This window comes from Eptesicus fuscus, chromosome 17 (genome assembly GCF_027574615.1).
Source record: "Eptesicus fuscus isolate TK198812 chromosome 17, DD_ASM_mEF_20220401, whole genome shotgun sequence".
Classification (NCBI taxonomy): domain Eukaryota; kingdom Metazoa; phylum Chordata; class Mammalia; order Chiroptera; family Vespertilionidae; genus Eptesicus; species Eptesicus fuscus.
The window spans coordinates 14,164,695-14,184,334 of NC_072489.1; the positions used below are offsets into that span (position 1 = coordinate 14,164,695).

At 40.2% G+C, this 19,640-nt stretch overlaps 1 protein-coding gene and 1 long non-coding RNA gene across 2 annotated transcripts in view; one reads left to right on the plus strand and one right to left on the minus strand.

Annotated features, from left to right (window-relative positions):
* The window catches only part of LRMDA (leucine rich melanocyte differentiation associated), a 999,454-nt gene that overhangs the window by 131,418 nt on the left and 848,396 nt on the right, over nucleotides 1–19,640 (minus strand). The window lies entirely within an intron of this gene.
* LOC114232888 (uncharacterized) lies at nucleotides 1,026–19,614 on the plus strand. The gene is made up of 3 exons (XR_003618997.2): nucleotides 1,026–1,305; nucleotides 8,762–8,917; nucleotides 19,403–19,614. It is a non-coding gene; the product is annotated as an uncharacterized LOC114232888 (long non-coding RNA).

The following is a 19,640-nucleotide window of genomic DNA, read 5'->3' on the forward strand; positions in this document are numbered from 1 at the left end:
CTAAAAGTAGATTGTTTGGGGTGTTAAGAGTATGCGTATTTTTCTTACCAATATTATTAACTTTTGTAAAATAAACATTTTAAAATTTAAAAATGTAATTTTTAAAAACTAATGTTATTAATTTATAACTATTAAATAAAATATTCTCATTGCAGAAAATAAAAAACCACCAAAAAGTTCAAAGGAAAAGAACATGAAAACCACATATAATCTCACCACAACAGAGAAGGTTGTAAATGTTCCTGTGTGTGTGTGTGTGTGTGTGTGTGTGTGTGTGTGTGTGTGAAGCTTACCTAAAAATCACCTGGACAAAATGACACAAAGTGGCTATCAATGAAACTGAACTATGAACTATGGGATCTTCTTAAAGTCTCCAGATAGCAGTAACCAGATGCAATTTTTTTTCATTTTGTTTTCTTCCAACAATCATTCATTCATTTATTCATTCTTAATATACACTTTGAGCCCCTGCCATATGCTACTGAGCATCAGAAGAGGGATAGCCAGCATTCTGGTGCCATCTCTCCATGTCTATAATATGACTGCTACACTAGGGAGTAGGTAAACCAGCAGAGGAATATGGAGGGGATGTCTGAAAGGGAGTGAGGAATGAAGGGAATGCCCAGCAGAAGTGATGGTGAGGAGAACTGGACAATGTGGCAGGAATCCTGGGACTTTGAGGAAAAAAGAAGACCCTAGCAGAAAAATAAAAGGGAAGATAAGAAAGCCAAACTTCAGAGGTGGTTTTAAAGAGCAGGTGAGAAACTGGTCAGATTGGTCCTCAAACATTCCAGCTCTTATTTAGTCAAAATTACATCATGGTGAATGGGCCCTGTATCTAAAGGAACAACTTGGTGTTTGGGGTAAATATGGACAAGAATAACTTATATTTATAATGCCACATCCATAGAACATTTCCTTCCAGATGTTTGGAACACAAGCAATTAGAATTCTGCTCTTAAAGAAACTTCACAGTGGTCATAATTATGACGAGAAGGCAGGACTGACCAAAGGCAAGAATTTTAAACAGTTGGGCTCCCATTTAAGGGCCCTCTCTTTAGCTCTTTACCCAATGCAGCCAGTATCTGGGGTATAATGGGTCTCTGTTGACCATAGACATCACTATGGTTCTATGCTGGTGTTCACCCCCCAACACTGGAATGACAACAAAATGAGAGATTTCATTCTATGTTCCAAACCTTTCTCAAGCACAGACTCTCATCAAATCCAATTGCTCTGCATCTTGCTCTCTTGGGATTAGGTGTGGGATAAGATAAAAAAGCAATGGGAATTTGCTAACCAAAGGTAATAACATTTCAATTAAATGAGATGAATAAGCTCTAGAGATTGGCTGTATTGTGTCTATAGTTAACAATACTATATTATATACTTGAAAACTTGGTAAGCAGGTAGGTCTCATATTAAGTGTTCTTAAAACAATAAAATATTTTACTTCTTAAAAAGCAATATACAGTATTAATTGAGCTAACATTAGCAGAAGCAGAGAAAATTGTGTTCTTACTATGATTTTGAAACTGTGTTCCCCCTCCTCATTAATATGGCAAAGGGTGATTTAACTGATTATTTAGAGTCCAGCTCTGATCGTCTGAAATTCTATGGTTAACATATTGCCCCTCTTAATTAGGGCCTAAAGATTATATTTTAATTCAAAACAAATGTTCTAATATAGTCTCTTCTCAGGATATCATATGAGTGTGGTTAAATGGAGAGATTGCCCTGGCCAGTTATGAACTCAGTCATTAATACTGAGTTCAGCTATCTATAAGCAAGACAGAGTGATATGACAGAAATAACCCATGATTTAAAGACAGACTGATGGTTTTGACTGGCCACCTTCTAGCTGTGAGATCTTGCACATATCTCTTAATCTCTCTTCTGTCTCTTTTTACTCATCTACAAAAATGAGAATGATAATAAAATACATTTTACAGGGTTGTTATGAGTTGAATAAGATAACGAGATAAGGTGAGTTGTTTTCATTAGCCAAATCTCAAGGTTAAGGAGGACTTAGATGTTATTCTTGCATTGGATAAAATCTGAACCTAATAACTTCTAGCCCATTCATTATTCTGCCAAATTCCCCTGTGAGTAGAGGGTGTGTGTCCAACTCCTTTGAGTATCCATAGCTCTGAAATGTTGACTGAATGAAAGAATAAATATAGAAGTAGTCATTTTTATGTCCCTTAATATAGAGGGGACCACTTTGTAAATTATATAATTGTTTAACCACTATGCTACACACCTGAAATAACAACAAAAAAAGTATTAAATGTCAACTGTAATTGAAAAAATCACATTTAAAAATTTTTTAAAGCAAATGAAACTAGGATAGGACTTAGTTTTTAACGCCTTATGCACCTGGCAAATAACTATTCTTCCTCAGGACATGCCAGCAACTCCAAGCATGTTTTCCTGCCCTCCTCCACTCTCCATGGCTGAGCCCAGGCCAAGTGGCACACTCCCTTTCCTGCCACATCTCTAACTAGCACTTGGTCCGCAGCCTTATATTCGTTCCTTCCAATTAGCATATGAACTTTTTGAGGAATGGACTGACTCTCATGTGTGTGTATTTCAGAGAGGAAAGGAGAGGGAGAGATAGAAATATCAATGATGAGAATCATTGATCAGCTGCCTCCTGCACATCCCCTACTGGGGATTGAGCCTACAACCCAGGCGAGTGCCTTGACCGGGAATCGAACCATCGAACTGTGACCTCCTGGTTCATAGTTTGATGCTCAACCACCAAGCCACACTGGCCGGGCAAAACTATGGTTTTATATGGCATGGCAAGGGAAGGCCTGGATGAGCAGGAGACTTGGGAGGAATCACCTGAAGGAAGGGAGGGATGAGCCACTCAGACATCCAGAGAAGAGATCCAGGCAGGGGATGGGGCAGGGGCCGAGCAGGGTCCCTGTTCCCCAGCGTGGAAGGCAGTGTGTGTGACCACAGCACAGTGAGCGCAGGGAGGCCTCGGCAGATGAGGTCGGACAGGTCTCAAAGAGCCTCACATGCCATTGTAAGAACTTGCTTTTTATTCTAAGTAAAAGCCAGCAATCAAATAAACACATTTAGGATTGGAGGGTTTTGGGGGTTTTATTTTCTTTATAGCTTGCTCACATACAGACATTTAAAAATAGCTGCTAAATGCTTCTTTTGGGGAATGTGAGGCACTCATAATAATAATAAAAAAGTGCCTTGGGCTTTCTTACCACTGGATACATCAAAGGGTTTTCACTAGTAATTTGGGGAGCGTCCGCCTCTGGGTGCCACTGCTGTGATTTCAAAATAGAATTATCTCGTGCTATGTGATTTCTTGAATCATTAGTTTTCCATTTTCTCTTCCTCTTTCTTTTCATTCATTTTTTTGTAGTATATGCAAGAAGTTTCGGAAAATGGTGGCTCCTGGGCAAATGGGTGAAGGGGGCTGTTGCAAGGAGGGAGAGGAGTGGAGCCTCCTTCTTGCTGAGTGACCAGAACTCCGGGCATTAGTCACTCAATGGAGAGGATTCTCAAAAACAATGGGAGAACTGAGGGAGGGGGGCTACAGAGGGAGGGGGAGGGAACGTAAAGGCTAGGGGGAGAATTAGCAAAAGAAAACTCTTTGCAGGCTAGTGGACTATTTTATTTGTTTGAACTAACCCTTTCATAGCAGTGTGGGCCTAGAATGAGGGCATTTTTTGCCCCACAGAGAAGACTTCTTAGCAGAAACACAACTGCCTTGAACAAAATAGAACCCTGGTCCCACCCCTTTAATTACTTGGCTGACAACAAACTCAAACTCTTCAAAATTATAATTATCAACAAGTCTAACTCATTATGCACTAAACAGTACTTATCTTTGAAGATTAATCATTTTAACATTATCAAGGAAAAATAATAAAAATACTTAATTTCCTTCCCAGCCCAAACCCAAATCCTTAAAGGAGCAGCCATCAGGCGGGGCACAAGGGATGCATCACTGGCCTAAGGGGCCTCCCCAGGAATATCCTGCACATGGAGCCCACCCAGTGGGGACAGCAGACAGGTGGGCCCAGCGGCATAGGAACTAGGACTCTTGGCTCTCTTCCTGCCTTTGGCTGCTTCTGCCTCCCAAGCTCAGTGAGAGGAAAAGGCTGGGAAACAGGATGAGAGGAAACATCTCAGGGATCTAATTCTGCTGCGTGTTGGGCTCCATGGGTCAGCTACAGGCCACATTGCTCTGTTTCATGCTACTACAGAGCATTACTTTCTAATGGAAACCATCCAGAAGATGGGTCCAGGCATGAGGGGCAGAGGAGTGAGTAGGACACATCAGGAGACATGAGGACAGAGCTGTCTGGGGACCACAGAGCCCTGGCAGGGGCTCTCCAGTTGGGTTCAGAGAAACTTGTAGAGCACATAAAACATTTCTGGGTCCCAGATTTGAGGTATGACGTGACAGTTTGTGACCTTCAGAACAAATCTGAAAATTCTTAGGATCTGATGTGGAGGAAAATAAAATTTGTAAAGCTTTCTCCAGGACTTCCAATCCTTGGCCCACACGTGATTATTTATGTCCTCTCTAAGTTACATGTCTCTGTGCAAAACATCTTCATTTTCAAGAATCTAAAATGGTTATGTTGATCCAGAAGAAGGAATTAAATTAAGGTTGGAAACTACAGGGATAGCCCACTGCAATAAAATCCCTCCTTCGTGAATCCAGGTGAGAAATGCAGGCCCTCAGACCTGGCAGGCTCAGACATAAACTGATCTCCTGGCCATGGCCAGCAAGGCCCGAAAGAATGCATCTGAGTCCTACATCTGTAAACTCACCCACGTCTCCTCTCCTCCATGGTCATTCGGCTCCTTCTGCTCAGGCTTCTTGTCTAGTCCTCCTGCCAAGCTTGTTCTAACCCCAAAGATTTTAGCCTAGCATTTTCCTCTGACTGGAAACTGTCTCATATTCCTTGCAGCCTAATCCTCTCCTCTCCTTCTGATGGCAGCTCAAATGTCACTTGTCAGAGAGGGCTCCCTAATGATCTTCTTTACGGTAATCAACACCCCGCACCATACTCGCCAGCACATCACCTCAGTTTATCCAGTCATCTTGCTTGTTGTCCATTGTTTGTTGCCTCCTCTGCCAGATTTGGACCCAGGGGCTGACTCCCAGTCAGGGCCAGCTCCACAGTTTGCAGGGTCTAACACAAATAAAAACATGGGCTCCTGTTCAAAAGCAAGGGAACAGTTTGTTTTTCTTTTCTTCTATGGTCTTTCTCTCTTTCCATCTGTTACAGTGTTTTTACTTGCTATTTAATATTTTGTTCCAACTATGGGGCAAGTATAGACCCTCACAGGTGCCCAGGGCCCATACCCATGACTTGGCATGCAGGTCATGCACACTCAACCCTGACTCTCCCTGTGTTTGTACCCAGGCCCCTTATTGGGTTGCAGGGTACAAGGAGTGGATGGTTGAGAATTCATTCCAGGGGAGCAGAGAGACATAGACGAATTCTCTGAGCCTCCATCATGTACCCCGCTGTCCAAATGGACTTCACTTACAAAATAAAAATCCAATGATTAAATTATTAATAATCTAAAAATAGCAACCACAGAACATTGAACCCCAAGCACAGGGCTCCCATCTAAACATAGCACCCATAAGTCCTGTCTTGTCTCCAGTACCTAAGATACATAAGAAGTAAGGTCCCACATGGCAAGCAGCTGAGCATGGTCTGTGGGCAACAGTGAGGAATTATGGCCCTTCAAACACAGGAACTGAATCTTGCCAACAACCATGTGGCTTGGAAGCTTCGCCACATGGAAGTGACATCCCACCAACTTTTCACAATCGATTGGTTATAAGCAAATCACAGGCCCTGCCCACACACAAAGGGAGTGGATTTCAAAAGGGTATGAATACCAAGAAATAGGGGTAGCATGAGGGCCATCATTAAAACCTCAGAGGGAAGGTAAGGGAGGATGGGGGTAAGGGGGAGAGATCAACCAAAGGACTTGTATGCATGCATATAAGCATAACCAAAGGACACAGACAACAGGGGGGGTGAGGGCAGGAGGAGGGGGGGATAAAGGGGTAAGGGGGGAATAAGGACACATATGTAACACCGTAATCAATAAAGAAATTAAAAATTAATTAATTAATTAATTAAAAAATAAAATAAAATCTAGAATAAAAAATGAAAGAAAAAAGAAAAAAGAAGAAGAAGAAGAAGAAGTGGCCTATCAGACTTGGGTAGGAAAGAATGAATTGGTGTAGAGACCAAAGGTGGAGAAACTAGTGAAGAAGCTATTACACAGGTCAAGGGGGAAATAATTAGATCCAAAGAGGAAAGAGTAACTTTAGGGACAATGGGTATTTCCAAAGGAATTCTCAGTCATAGAATTCACAGAACATAGGACTTAGCAATGAGTTCTATGCGTGTGGTAAAGGAGAGAGAGAATGTAAAAGGAGATTCCAAGATTTTGAACTCAAGTGCCTGGAATTAAAGAAGTAGCTAAGAGAAAGAGAGAATAGAGGAGGAGAGAGGCTGGTTACAGGTATCTTATGGGGAAGAAGAGAAAGTACTGAATTTGAGATTCCAGAATACCATCCAAGGTGACCATTTCCTTGGAAATGCTGAATTTCAGGAATGCTATTGAGACTGGAAGTCTATTTTGTCTGTATGTCACACAGGTAACAGCTGATGATACGCAATTGGATGAAGAGATGAAACTATCTCAAGCTATTTCACCAACTTGGAATGAGGAAGCCCTAGCAACTTCCTTCCTCTTGTGCAAATTCCAGCCTCACTTCTAGGCTGGAATCTGGAAGGGCCAGAAGGAACCTTTAAGTCAAAACAAAAACTTGAGTACGTCTGTGTAGTTCTGCAAAGTATGTAGTTCTGCAAAGAACCAACTAGTTGGAACACTGGTCTTGCAAAGATTTTTCCAGAGATAAAGTTGCAGACAAAGGCTCCCAACAAACACACATATGCACACTAACTTGTAAATAACAAAAATAATTGAATGTCATATTGCGTTCAGTATTTTCAAATCACTCTACATTGTTTATCAACCCACCTATTATTATTTCATTAAGCAGATGAGAAAACTGAGGCTTGTCCTAACCCACAAAGGCAGCAGTCATGACTAGATAGAATCTTTGCTTCCGAATCTTCACCCAGTGCTTGCTTCCTTCCACAATACAAAACCCCTGACCTGGAATCTGAGTCTAAGACGGATTCTCCATGCTTTGCATGTGCAAGGTCAAGGACCCACTTTACTTAGCACAAACACAAATGTGCACTCAGACCCTATGATTCTCAGAGATTAATTAAATGCGGAAGGCTGAAAGACCCCAAGTCTCTAAGTAAAGAAATTGTCTTGGGTACTGAATCAGATGGGAATAAGAAAACTGCTCTCTCCAGAAAAACCTTCCTCTTGTGGGAAAGTTAAGGAAACTCAGCTGGCTTCCCAGTTGCAGTTGTCTAGTGTGGAACTGAGCTAACTTTCAAGCCAGACCAAAACTCAAGGCATTCCCCATTGCCAATCCATATCATAATCAATGTTGATTGAATGTCTGAATGTAATTTGAATGAAAAGCATTTCAAAGCACAAAGGTTCTGTTCTCAATAAGTTTAGTCTATATAATCAAATGCATTCTTTCTGGCCCAATCAGCAGAGGCTTGGCAGAATAAAGGTCTTTGGTATGAGCAAAAAATTCCAAGCTTAAATCTTACAATTGCCCCTTTGAGGGTCGTTGACTCGGCAAGTTTTACAGTGGTGTACTGAAATGAATACTGCCTCTATGCAAAGCAACAGGAGGTCACATTATAATTAGAATGCAATCAGTGGAATTGGTTATGGCTTGGTTTTCTTCCTGAAATGACAATCTATGCCACATCTGCCATTACATTAATATTTTCTGCATTACTAGAAGAACAGAGAGAGGGGGTGGGGTGGAGGGGGAGCCAGTGTTTTTGCACAGAGCAGCTGATAGAGTTGTTTTAGCTAGAAGTCCGCATGAGCTAACCAAGGCCCAAACAGTTCACCTTTAAAATACCCAAACCATCTGGCAGGCTGTCCCATGATAAATCTCAATGATAAATGTCTCCGTTTTGATGTTACAAAGGAATCGCAGACCTGCTCAGTTTTGGCACAGCTGAAAACATACTGGCAACGGTAGAATAGAACTCAGATGTCCCAAAATAGAGAAGTAAATCATTTTGACCTGCAGGGCATAATATATTTAGAGAAAACCTGATTGTAATAAAAAGGTTGGACTCATCACAGTTTCTACTATAAGAGCAAGTGATATACTATTTTGTAATTCTTTTTGGTTTAGTGAAAACTCCAGCATTACCATTTAAAAGCCCTTCTTCCTTTCTCTTTCTTCCTTTCTTTTTCTCTTTCTTTCTTCCTTTCTTCCTTTCTTTCTTTCTTTCTTTCTTTCTTCCTTTCTTCCTTTCTTCCTTCCTTCCTTCCTTCCTTCCTTCCTTCCTTCCTTCCTTCCTTCCTTCCTTCCTTCCTTCCTTCCTTCCTTCCTTTCTTTCTTTCTTTCTTTCTTTCTTTCTTTCTTTCTTTCTTTCTTTCTCTCTCTCTCTCTCTCTCTCTCTCTCTCTCTCTCTCTTGCCCTCCCTCCCTCCCTCCCTCCCTCCCTCCCTCCCTCCCTCCCTCCCTCCCTCCCTCCCTCCCTCCCTCTTTCTTTCTTTCCTTCTCTTTATGTCTTCAGACAGCTCTGTTGGCCACTTGTAAACTATGACAGTCTCCTCTCTCTGGTTCTCAGACATCCTTCAGGGGACTATTGAGGCGAACATGCCTTCAAAATGATTAATCCACTCGCCTTTCAGAAGTCTGTTTTGCTGGGCCCACGGCCACTGCCAAGAAAGGACACACTGTGACCACCAGCACCAGGAAGCAAAGAACAGCTTCCAAACTCAAGGTTAGCCTGGACCTGATGCTGAGAGGGGACCATAAAATAAATTATGTTGTGTGGCGTGGGAAGGTAGACTTTTATGTCCAGCCAAACTTCAGAAACAAATTATGGAGTGGTCAGTTGGCTTTATGTATTTCATCTTTTCCCCCACAGAGTTAGGAAATTAATTAAACATGGATATGGAGTGTCAAGGGCAAGGCACTAAAGCTTTCCAATGCTAGCTGTCTTCCCTCCCTGGCCGGACACACAGCTCCACAACTCTTACTGGCTCTGAATCTTGGTGTAAAAGATCTCAGACTAACAGAGGGGCAGCCAATAAAAACAGGGCCTTGTTGGCTAAAGGTCTCCTGGGGAGCTGCCTGGGACCTTGTGACGACTGAGCAAAGCACAGTCTCTTTCCCCACTCTGGTCTGGATGGTTGCAACAGCTTGACCAATTCCCTCCACTGCTGCCCGGGTCACTTCTGGTGACTAATGGAAAAGACAGATTTCCCATCTGCCCCTTGACAAATGGTTTAATAAAATGATTTTGCTCATACACCCAAAAGGGAAGCCAGAAATAGGCATGGGAGGTGACGTGTCTCCAGTGAAAGAGGTTTCAGTCTCACCCTCTTGATCTCCAGACAAGTTGGGGGAAAATGGGAGGTCCATCTCTATCTACAGAGGCAATTTCCCTGGACTTGTGTGGAGCAGTGGAGACTCACAGGGGCCTGCAGCAACCGGAGTCTGCGATTACTCAGGCTCTCTGGGAAATGAGTGCAAATAAATTCCAGGTAACTATTTTCAATAAAACTTAAAAATATATATATACTGACAGTCCATTTGGAGAAGAAAAGACACAATTTATTGGCTGTTGGCAACACAATTGGAGACAAGTGAGCCCATACTTCTTGTCTGCCCTGGGCCAAAAAACACATATCTAGTTATTTGACTGTCTTCTCATAAGTCAGTTCTAGAGGTGCAGAGAGGAAACGCCCACTGGATCACTGGCATCCCCAGCTGTTTAATCATTTCTCTGGCTCTCTCCCGAATCCCCTCCAGGTCAATGACATCTGGCTAGTTCAGAACTGTTTAGAAAAGAGCAAGGTATTTTGTCTGACATTCCCGAAGGTTCAGTGGAGGAGTAGGAAAGGGTGAGACGGGACTCCTTCCTCTACTGGGTAAGAGAGCACATTTGAACAGCTACAGTTGAAAGAATTGCATCGTCACTTTCTTCCCCCACCATATGGTCTCTCCCTCTCCTATCTGATTTATGACTCCTGATTACCACAGATCCTTTGGCTAGGCCGCTTTCCAAATGTCTTCCTACTGTTGAATATCTGGGTGCCAATATTTCCCCCAGAGAAGAGAAGAGACAAAGAATAATGGTGGCCTTACTTCTGCTCCCAACCCCCTCCCTGCTAAGCAGTGTTTCTGGTTTTGTTGTAACCATCTGGGATAGGAAACCCAGACTGTATCCTTTTCCCTGTCTGATCTTTAAAGCAAGACACGTTTGGATTACATTTGCCAGAAAAGCAGGTATTTTGAGTTAAAAAATACTCAAAAATAGTATTTAGTGATGTAATTGTGTTGCATATTTACAGCCAAGTTACTCTCCACTAAGTTCCTCAACAAAAACCTAACAATTAATTAGGAAGGAGGACACTAATAAGGGTGTGATAAGTCACAAGGAGCATAGAATGCCACCTTTCTCTAGACCTTCAACCACGACAGCTTCCAGCCACTGTCTTCAATCAGAAACGCCCATAAGGTCCAGGGGAAACTACAGCCCATGGGAAGATACTCAGACTCTCAACTGACTCACCAAATGCAATCTACCGATTGGGTTCCAATCTCCTCTTTTCACAAGAAAAAATTTTATATCAGGCAGCCCTCCCCAAAATAAAATTTAAAATAATAAAATGCTGTTGGTGGAAACCTGGTATGCTGCCCTTATAGTTATGTGGTATATATCTTATTCCCAACAATTCAATTAAACATTGTGTCTTTACACTGATACAGAATTTTTGGTCTGGAACCCGGATTCTTTGTCCGCCAGAGTCGAAGAATGAATCCCCTGACAGAGGGTAGTATAGCAAAGGTGGAGATTTATTAAAGAACAAGTACAGACTCCCACGTGGGGAGGGGGAAAGGGTCCCACCCACTTCCTGTTTCCATGGTTTATAACGGCTGCAGTTCCTGTGTCCTGATATTCCCTCTGATTGGTCAATATTCCCTTTCAAATTGGTTACTATAGTAACTCCAGAGGCCCTCCTCCCTCATTGTCCTCCTATTCCTTCTGTGCTTTCTTCCTTCTTCTTTATTTTGTAAATATAGACCTTTTTTTGGCTACTTCCAGTTCCCTTGTCTTATGGAAATGTACCTGTTGCTGCTCCCTTGTCTTATGGAAATGTAACTGCACCTGGCTTCCTTGTGTTATGGAAATGTACCTTCTCCCAGTCTGTAGCCCTGTGTATTTTTTTCCATGCACCCCAATTCTAAAAATTCCCTAAGCCTGCCTATATTCTCCTAAAATTCCTGTTTCAACACTGTTTTAGGAATACAATTATTTCTTGATTTCCTACAAGTGTTCAAAAAATATTCATTCATGTGATAAATAATTACTGACTTCCAGGCACTTTACTAGATATAGAGCTACAGAGAGTTTCAAAGAATTTGATAATCTTGCTAGAATAATCTAATGTAAATCTTAGATTAAGAGAAAATAATATGGAAATCTAATCTGAACACACACAAGAAAAGAGGAAAGCCACAAAGCCACAAATGGCTCTAATTTATGTGGTATGGAGGCCATACCATTTTGGGAATGAATTCAAATGTTCTCATTAGTGACTATTGTCAGTGTTTTGAGGTGACAAGGTTTGTGGTATAGAAGTGCAGCCAAGGCTGCCCTTTGATGAGCCGTGTCTATATTTCATTCCTCTCCTGACTACCCATGTTGAATGGACAGAGAGGCAATGACTACATTTGTCTTCTAAAAATCTACAGGGGAGGTTCTGGCTGAGATAGTTGGGCAGTGAAGCCAAAGATGCATATTATTTTTTAAAAGCACCAATAATAAGGCAAGATGAGTGCCAGCAAAGGATACAGTGAGGTGGCATAATTGAGCAGGAGCTCTGAAAGTTCTGATCACAGACTAGAAACATGGTTTGATTCATTCAGACTGGTCACACTTGACACCAGAGGAGATTGCACTTACTTGCTCCTCCTGTAATTATTCTTCTGTGGTGCTTTATTTAATCTCAGTGATGTGGATCTATTCGCCTTTTCAAGGTCAGGGGGAGATGCTAGCTCTAAGTGGAGAGTTTAAAAGAAGCATGTCTGGAACTCAAAAATCCACTTCTCTTCTTAGGTTTGCTCTAGTTCTGGGAATGAAACCCAAAAGGAAGCATAAAAGGGATTAATCAAATTTCTCTCATTGTTCAATTTAAATTTTATTTTGTATGCCATGTGGGTGATGCCTCACATGTCTCAGGAAATGACAAGGGGAGAAATCCCTGGGGCAGATTAGGCTCTTATGCCCACCCAGTGATTAATGCAGACCTGGGCACACTCTCACCCAACCAATTACTAAAATACAAAAAAAAAAAAAAAGAAAAGAAAAGAGCAGATTAAGGTTGACGGTAATACCCTCTTTCCTATAAATAATAATAATAACAGCAGTAGAGGAATAGTGGTGGTGACAGTGATGGTGGGGGTATTCCTCCTCTTAGTTTATTGTGAAAAATCAAGCATGTCTTCCCCAGGCTTGGCCCAAAAGGCTATATCTTTCCTGAAATCATCTGTCCATCAGAAAGCTGGGTGAGCTGACTCTGATATATAACACAGGGTCTTCATCCAAGGAGCCATAACTGGCTATCGTCTAACCCCAGTGCAAACAAAACAAGCAAAATTATTTTTTAATATATTTTTATTGATTTCAGAGAGGAAGGGAGAGGGAGAGAGAGAGAGAAACATCAATGATGAGAGAGAATCATCGGTTGGCTGCCTCCTGCAGGCCTCCCACTAGGAATCAAGCCTGCAACCCGGGCATGTGCCCTTGACCGGAATCAAACCCGGGACCCTTCAGTCCGCAGGCCGACACTCTATCCACTGAGCCAAACCAGCTAGGGACAAGAAAAATTCCTAATCCTCAGGCAGGAGCACATTCTTCTCTAACATGATGCTTATAAGGAATCCTCATAATCAATGTTCATCTTTGTGGAATAATTTTTTTTACTAGTTGACAAAATGTGATTGCCAGTGAAAAACAGAAGAATCTCATCATTTGTAGAAAGACTGAATGAAGATGGGACTATCAAGATAATATTAGAGACCAAGCTATATAAACTGAATATATTAATACAATTCATCACCAGAAAGGTCACTTAAATGTACTAAACAATCATTTGAGATTGTTCCTAACTTATCATCAATATTATTTATTAGAGTTCAGCCTTTATCCTTTTTTTATCTCTGTCAACACTACCACTCATTCTGAGACATCATTCTGAGCTAAGACTAAAGTTTAATAACCCAGACGATGGAGAAAAGTTTTTAAAATATCATTTGTGAGAAAGTATGAAGACTCGGTGGTGGGATTTCCTCTATAAATCCACAGACAGGTGGGATTTGCCTAGACCTCAAAGTGCACCAAGAGCAGTTACCTTGAAGAAAGTATTTTATTATCTGATTTCCAATCTATTAACATGAAAAGCTTCTTATGTCAATAAGAGATTAGGCTCCATGGAATCCATGAGGGATGAGAATCAGGAGCTGGGCCAATTCAAAGGCTTTTATTATTTTGATTAAAGAAAGAAGACTGGGAAGCATGAATAGCTTTCTGGTTGTTTTATTCCATGCTGAATAAGGTCACCAAGGGAGAATAATTTTCACTACCAAAAATTAGCCTAAACCTTAGTTTAATTTGCATGGCTTTCCACCCTAAGTGTGGATTCTGTCAAGCATAAACTCTATTTGCCAGACATAATGGGTCTTGGCAAGTCAGAAAATTGCAGTTTGGTCTCTATTACACATAAACCACCAATGGAGAAAATGCTATCAGGGTTGCCAATAAAATACAGTTTGCTCCTTACTTGTCCTACAGGAAGCAACACTGATATCCCTTCTGGTCTTCTGGAAAAAAAAATTTTAAAGCCTCATCAGCTTCTAGTAAAATTATAGTCTGCTCATCATGGAGAGGATGCAACTAATGGCACCCTCTGGAATGAGTTTAAGCTGCTATAGAGGAAGAAGAATGCTCCTTCCCAGATCCCTGGCTTTCTGAAATTCTGGGAATGTTCGACATTCTGTCAATGTCCATCTCCAACACAGATGTATATTGGTTAGGTGCTCCATTCCTCATCACAGCTGCCAAACTGTAGATAACTTTATCAAAGAGTGGAGTCACTGCCAAGACTCCTTTTGATGGTAACTTCTTGGATTCAATGATCATCATATGTTGAAAAGTCCTAAATCTCTTTCTCTAGAGCCAAAAGCATTAAGTATTTCCACTTGAATGTATAAACAGGTTATAAAATGGAACTCATTACTTCCGGTGAACCACCTCCCATCTCTTGAAAATCCTTTCCACATTGGTACACATGCATGAGCCTTCAGATCATTCTAATCTTGAGTTAATCCATCCCCAGCATTCAGGTCTTTCCAGCTAAAGCTGCAGACATTGTGGGACATTATCCTGCCTGAATCCCTAACCCACAGAATCCATGAGCATAATAAAATGGCTGTTCTTAGTCAATAAAGTTTTGGTATAATTTGTTATTGCAGCAGTAGAAATCAGAACAGCTATATAAGTTTCTATCTTCTTCACATCATCATCATCATCATCATCATCATTCCCTTTATTATAATACTAGAAGCCTGGTGCACGAAATTCATGCACTTGGGGAGGGGGGTCCCTCAGCCCGCCCTGCACCCTCTCACAGTCCAGGAGCCCTCAGGGGATGTCCAACTGACAGCTTAGGCCCACTACACGCGGGGCAGTTGGGCATCCTTAGCGCTGCTGTGGAGGCAGGGAAGGCTTCTGGCTGAGCGGCACTCCCCCTGTGGGAGTGCACTGACCACCAGGTGGCAGCTCCTGCATTGAGCGTCTGCCCCCTGGTGGTCAGTGCACATCATAGACCAGTCATTCCGCCATTGGGCTAAAACTGGCTCTTTGACATCCCCCAAGGGGTCCCAGATTGCGAGAGGGCACAGGCCAGGCTAAGGGACCCCACTGGTGCATGAATGGGGACAAGGAGGGATGCGGGAGGTTGGCCAGCCGGGAGGGACTGTGGGAGGGCTCCAGGGTGTGTCCAGCCCATCTCGCTCAGATCTGATCAGCCGGACCCCAGCAGCAAGCTAAACTACCAGTCGGAGCATCTGCCCCCTGGTGGTCAGTGCACGTCATAGCGAGTGGTTGAGCGGCCTTAGCATATCATTAGCATATTACGTTTTGATTGGTTGAACTGCCGACCAGACAACCGATACTTAGCATATTAGGCTTTTATTACATGGGATCATAGCACTTAATATAATAATACATCATAAATGTCTATTTACCTATCTGCATCCCTCATTAAATTGTAATTATTCAATATTAACAAGGAATGAACCATCAGGCAATGAAAACACATGGAAGAATCTTTGATGAATTTTACTAAGTGAAAGAAGCCAATCTGAGCAGGCTACTTAATATACAATTCCAAAGAACATCTGAAAAAGACAAAACTATGGATTTAGGGAAAAGATCAGTGGTTGCCAGGGTTTATGTGGGGGAGGGAGGGATAGATAGAGCAAAGAAGATTTTTTTTAGTGCAGTAAGACTACTTTGTATAATACTATAATGGTGGATGCATGTCATACATCTATCCAAACCCCAAAAATGTACAAAACCAAGAGTGAACCCTAAGGTAAACTGTGAAACTTGGGTGATAAAAAATTACTTTTAATGTTTTATATAAACCTTTGATTGTGTCCTTAGAATAGATTACTAAAAATAGAATTATTGTATCAAAGTATACTTGCCATATTTTCTTTTTTTTAAAAAATATATTTTATTGATTTTTTACAGAGAGGAAGGGAGAGGGATAGAGAGTTAGAAACATCAATGAGAGAGAAACATCGATCAGCTGCCAGTAGGGGATGTGCCTGCAACCAAGGTACATGCCCTTGACTGGAATCGAACCTGGGACCCTTGAGTCCGCAGGCCGATGCTCTACCCACTGAGCCAAACCAGTTACGGCCCGGAGAGCGGGGGCATTCTTGATTAAAAATTTGGTCTATATTATAATCGCTTTTGTTTTTTTTTAATAAAAGGAAATTCACTTCTTAGATCATTGTTGAATTTGCATCCTCTTTTCTTACTCATTATGTTAAAAATCTAAAAAAAAAATTTAAAATTATATTATAAATTATTATATACATATTGCTTAAAAACACAGTAAGTAGGTACATAATTACATGAACATATTTTATTGTTAGTTTATAATTAAATTAATTTGATTGTTATAAAGTAACTATATTTTAAAAATTATTTTAATCCTATATTTCTATCTAAATAATAACAATACTAACTTGTATTATTTTTCCTCTGAATTTGCCATAATGTAAGTCGTGTCACTTTCAAGGCCGGCGCTAGACTTTTTGCCACCACTATAAAATATAAATAATACGAGTACTGTCTGCTAAATTCAAGAAAATTTATGTAATTATGAAATAAATAAATAAATTACTTACCGAAATTATCTGAATAGCTGATTTGTAATGACATCACTTGTTTAACTAGCTTACTAGCACGCAATACGAGGTGTATCGTCTGAGAGACAGTTACAAAATGTTTTCGTTGTTGCCAATCCCAAAAAATGCCATTGTTCATTAAGTCCAAACAATGGTGGTCGAATTCTAACAACTGATCAACAATGCGAACTTTGATAAGCAGTTCTCGATAATCAGTTCTCAACAATTATTTGTTATTATTAAAGCTTAACATTATAAAATTAACAAAAATAATATAAAACTCATATCCTGGCTAAATAGCCACATGGCCGCCGAAAACCGTATATTCCCTTCCCGTTCTCCTGCCGTTCCCTAGCTTGTCGTGCATTCTTTCCAAAAATCTGGACTTTTTTAAAATGCCGCGGGACGTGGGACAAATTGTTAAAAATCGAGACTGTCCCGCCAAAAGCGGGACATCTGGTCACCTTATTCTAAAAGGAAGATATAAGATAACATCATCATACCTGAACATTTAATAAGTATGTATGTATTACTATTTCTAACTCCAATTTTTTATTTATAAATATTTTATTTTTAGTAAGTTTGGACTTCCCTTTCTATTTCTAATTTTATCTATTCACCTCTTTAAACCATTTATTTTTTCTACTGGATTTTTTGGTAGGATTCTTAAAAGCTCTTCGTATAGTATAAAGATTAAATTTTTAATTATAATTTTTCATATCTCCTAGCTTATTTGTCTTAATTTTACTTATAATTTTATAGATATAAAAAACATATATTTTTATGTTACAAAATCTGTCATAATTTCTTTTATGAAAGTTTAATATTAATTAAACATTTTTGACAAATTAGTCCATTGAGCCAACTTACAGTCTATCCTAAATTTCAAATATGGGGTGTGAGACTGTAACAATTAAACAATCCTGACAACTTGAAAATGTTAGAATATGTTCCTCCACCAAGTTCAAGGCTTTCAAATTAAAATAAAATGGAACTACATTTTATCTTCTGAGGAGCTATTCCTAAGCTAACAATGTTAGGAATCAATTTATGGATTACTTTATCACATATGTTATTAGTCTAACATTATTCCCAGTATAGAGAATGAACCCATTAGTAAGTATTACCTTCAAATGGATGAGCAGCATTAGCAATGTGGAAGTTTGGGAGCTCAGGTTCTAAATATTTTCCTTAACAGAATTCCTAGCTTTAGCCCTAAGGATCATCCATTCATTTATACTTACAATAAATATGTATTGAACACTCATGGTATAACCCAAGTAAAACTAAGGACATAAAAAAGAAGAATAATCTTTATCCTTAACACCCTAACCTTTTTGAGTGTAGAGGAGATTAACATATAAACATACACTTGCTTTAATAATAGAGATAGCAAATTGGTAAAATCATTTAAAATAATTTTCATGTTACTGACTAAACTGGAAGAATGCTCTCACTTTAGAGTTCAAATGACATGTCCAAAGTCCTTCTAGATTTTCTTTGCCTTTTTTTAAAATTTCTTTTGTTTCATACTTGCTGGAGTAAACTTTACAGAGACAGGATGAGTCAAAGGTGGGGCCTTGCCTTCAGGGGTGAGAATCGGGGGGAGGGGCATCAATGGGGGAAAAAGGAGACATATGTAAAACTTTAGACAATAATAGTAATAAAAAAGATGAGTCAGCTAAGCTGCATCATCATCAGCAAATATTTATTGACCACATACTGTGGGCACGATAGAGATATTAAGGAGTATGAGGCATGCTTGCTGCCCAATAATAGCTTAAAGTCAACTTAGGAAAATAAAATCTGTACGTATTAAATAATAATCTTAATAAAAGGCAAATGAGCAGAGAATGATATAGTGCTATGGGGAGTCAAAGAATAGTTCACTTTTAGTGAATGAAGGTGAAATAGGGTATGAATGAGAGCAGGAAGCTCAATGGGAATAAGACCATGGGGCCTTTCTAGAAGTGAGGGCTCCCTAAGTGACAGTGAGGATAAAATTTCTTCTTCGCCCAAGTTATCTTTGATATCCAAGTTCACTTTTATTGTCTGAGTAGTGGTCAAAGCAGAGAAATATAGAGGTACCAGGTTTTTCTGGAGATATTTAGTACAACCCATTCATTTATTTTAGAATTGGGAAACTTAGGCCAAAGAGAAGAGGCAACAAGTCCCCAAGATGGCATATTAGTAGATTCAGGATACAAGTCTACTACTTTAAGTTCTCTTTTTCTTCTAGAACTTGAAAAGCTAGAATAATTAAGTTCAAAGATTATAGACAGATCATTGACACTTACAAATTCCACTTCCTTCACTCTAAAGTTCTTTCTGAAAGTATCATACCTCTTGGGGGTTTCCAGGATACACTCCTGTGAGGAGGCATTCAATAAAGAATACTATGGACATTACTACATAAAATTGCTGGTACTTATTCTTAGGGCTCCCCTAGACTGTTTAAGTAGCACCAACTATAATACAGTACACTCGATTGCTACATAAAAGTAAAAGCAAAATAAAAGTTTCAGGTAAAGCAGAGCCATAAATCTAGAAATTTAAGCTCCTCTCCTCAGGCAACTGAAAGCCAATTCCGCATTTCCTCTTACTTGCTGACAGCCTCTTGGGCATTCAAATAGGAAAGAGTTGAAAGCCAGGATTTCCGATCCAATCTAATACTGGACAACACTTAATGGTTTAAGTAGATTAATAATACTCTTGCTATTGGAATTTTGTCTCTCACCACCTTTCACCGTAAGCTTTGCCTGTGCTTGATCTACAGGGAGGCTGAATGTTGAAGAGTCTTTTACCAGAACTGATCCCATTCAGCACCCTGCCTAGAACTGACAACCCAATTTCAACACCAATCAATCAGTAAGAATTTATTGACTGCTACCATGTCCCCCATACTACTTACAATACTGGCAAAGACCTAGAAGAATCATAAAACATATTCACCTTCTCAAAGGACTTAGATTTGACTAGGGTTTTCAATATTAACATGCATAAAACAAATATAT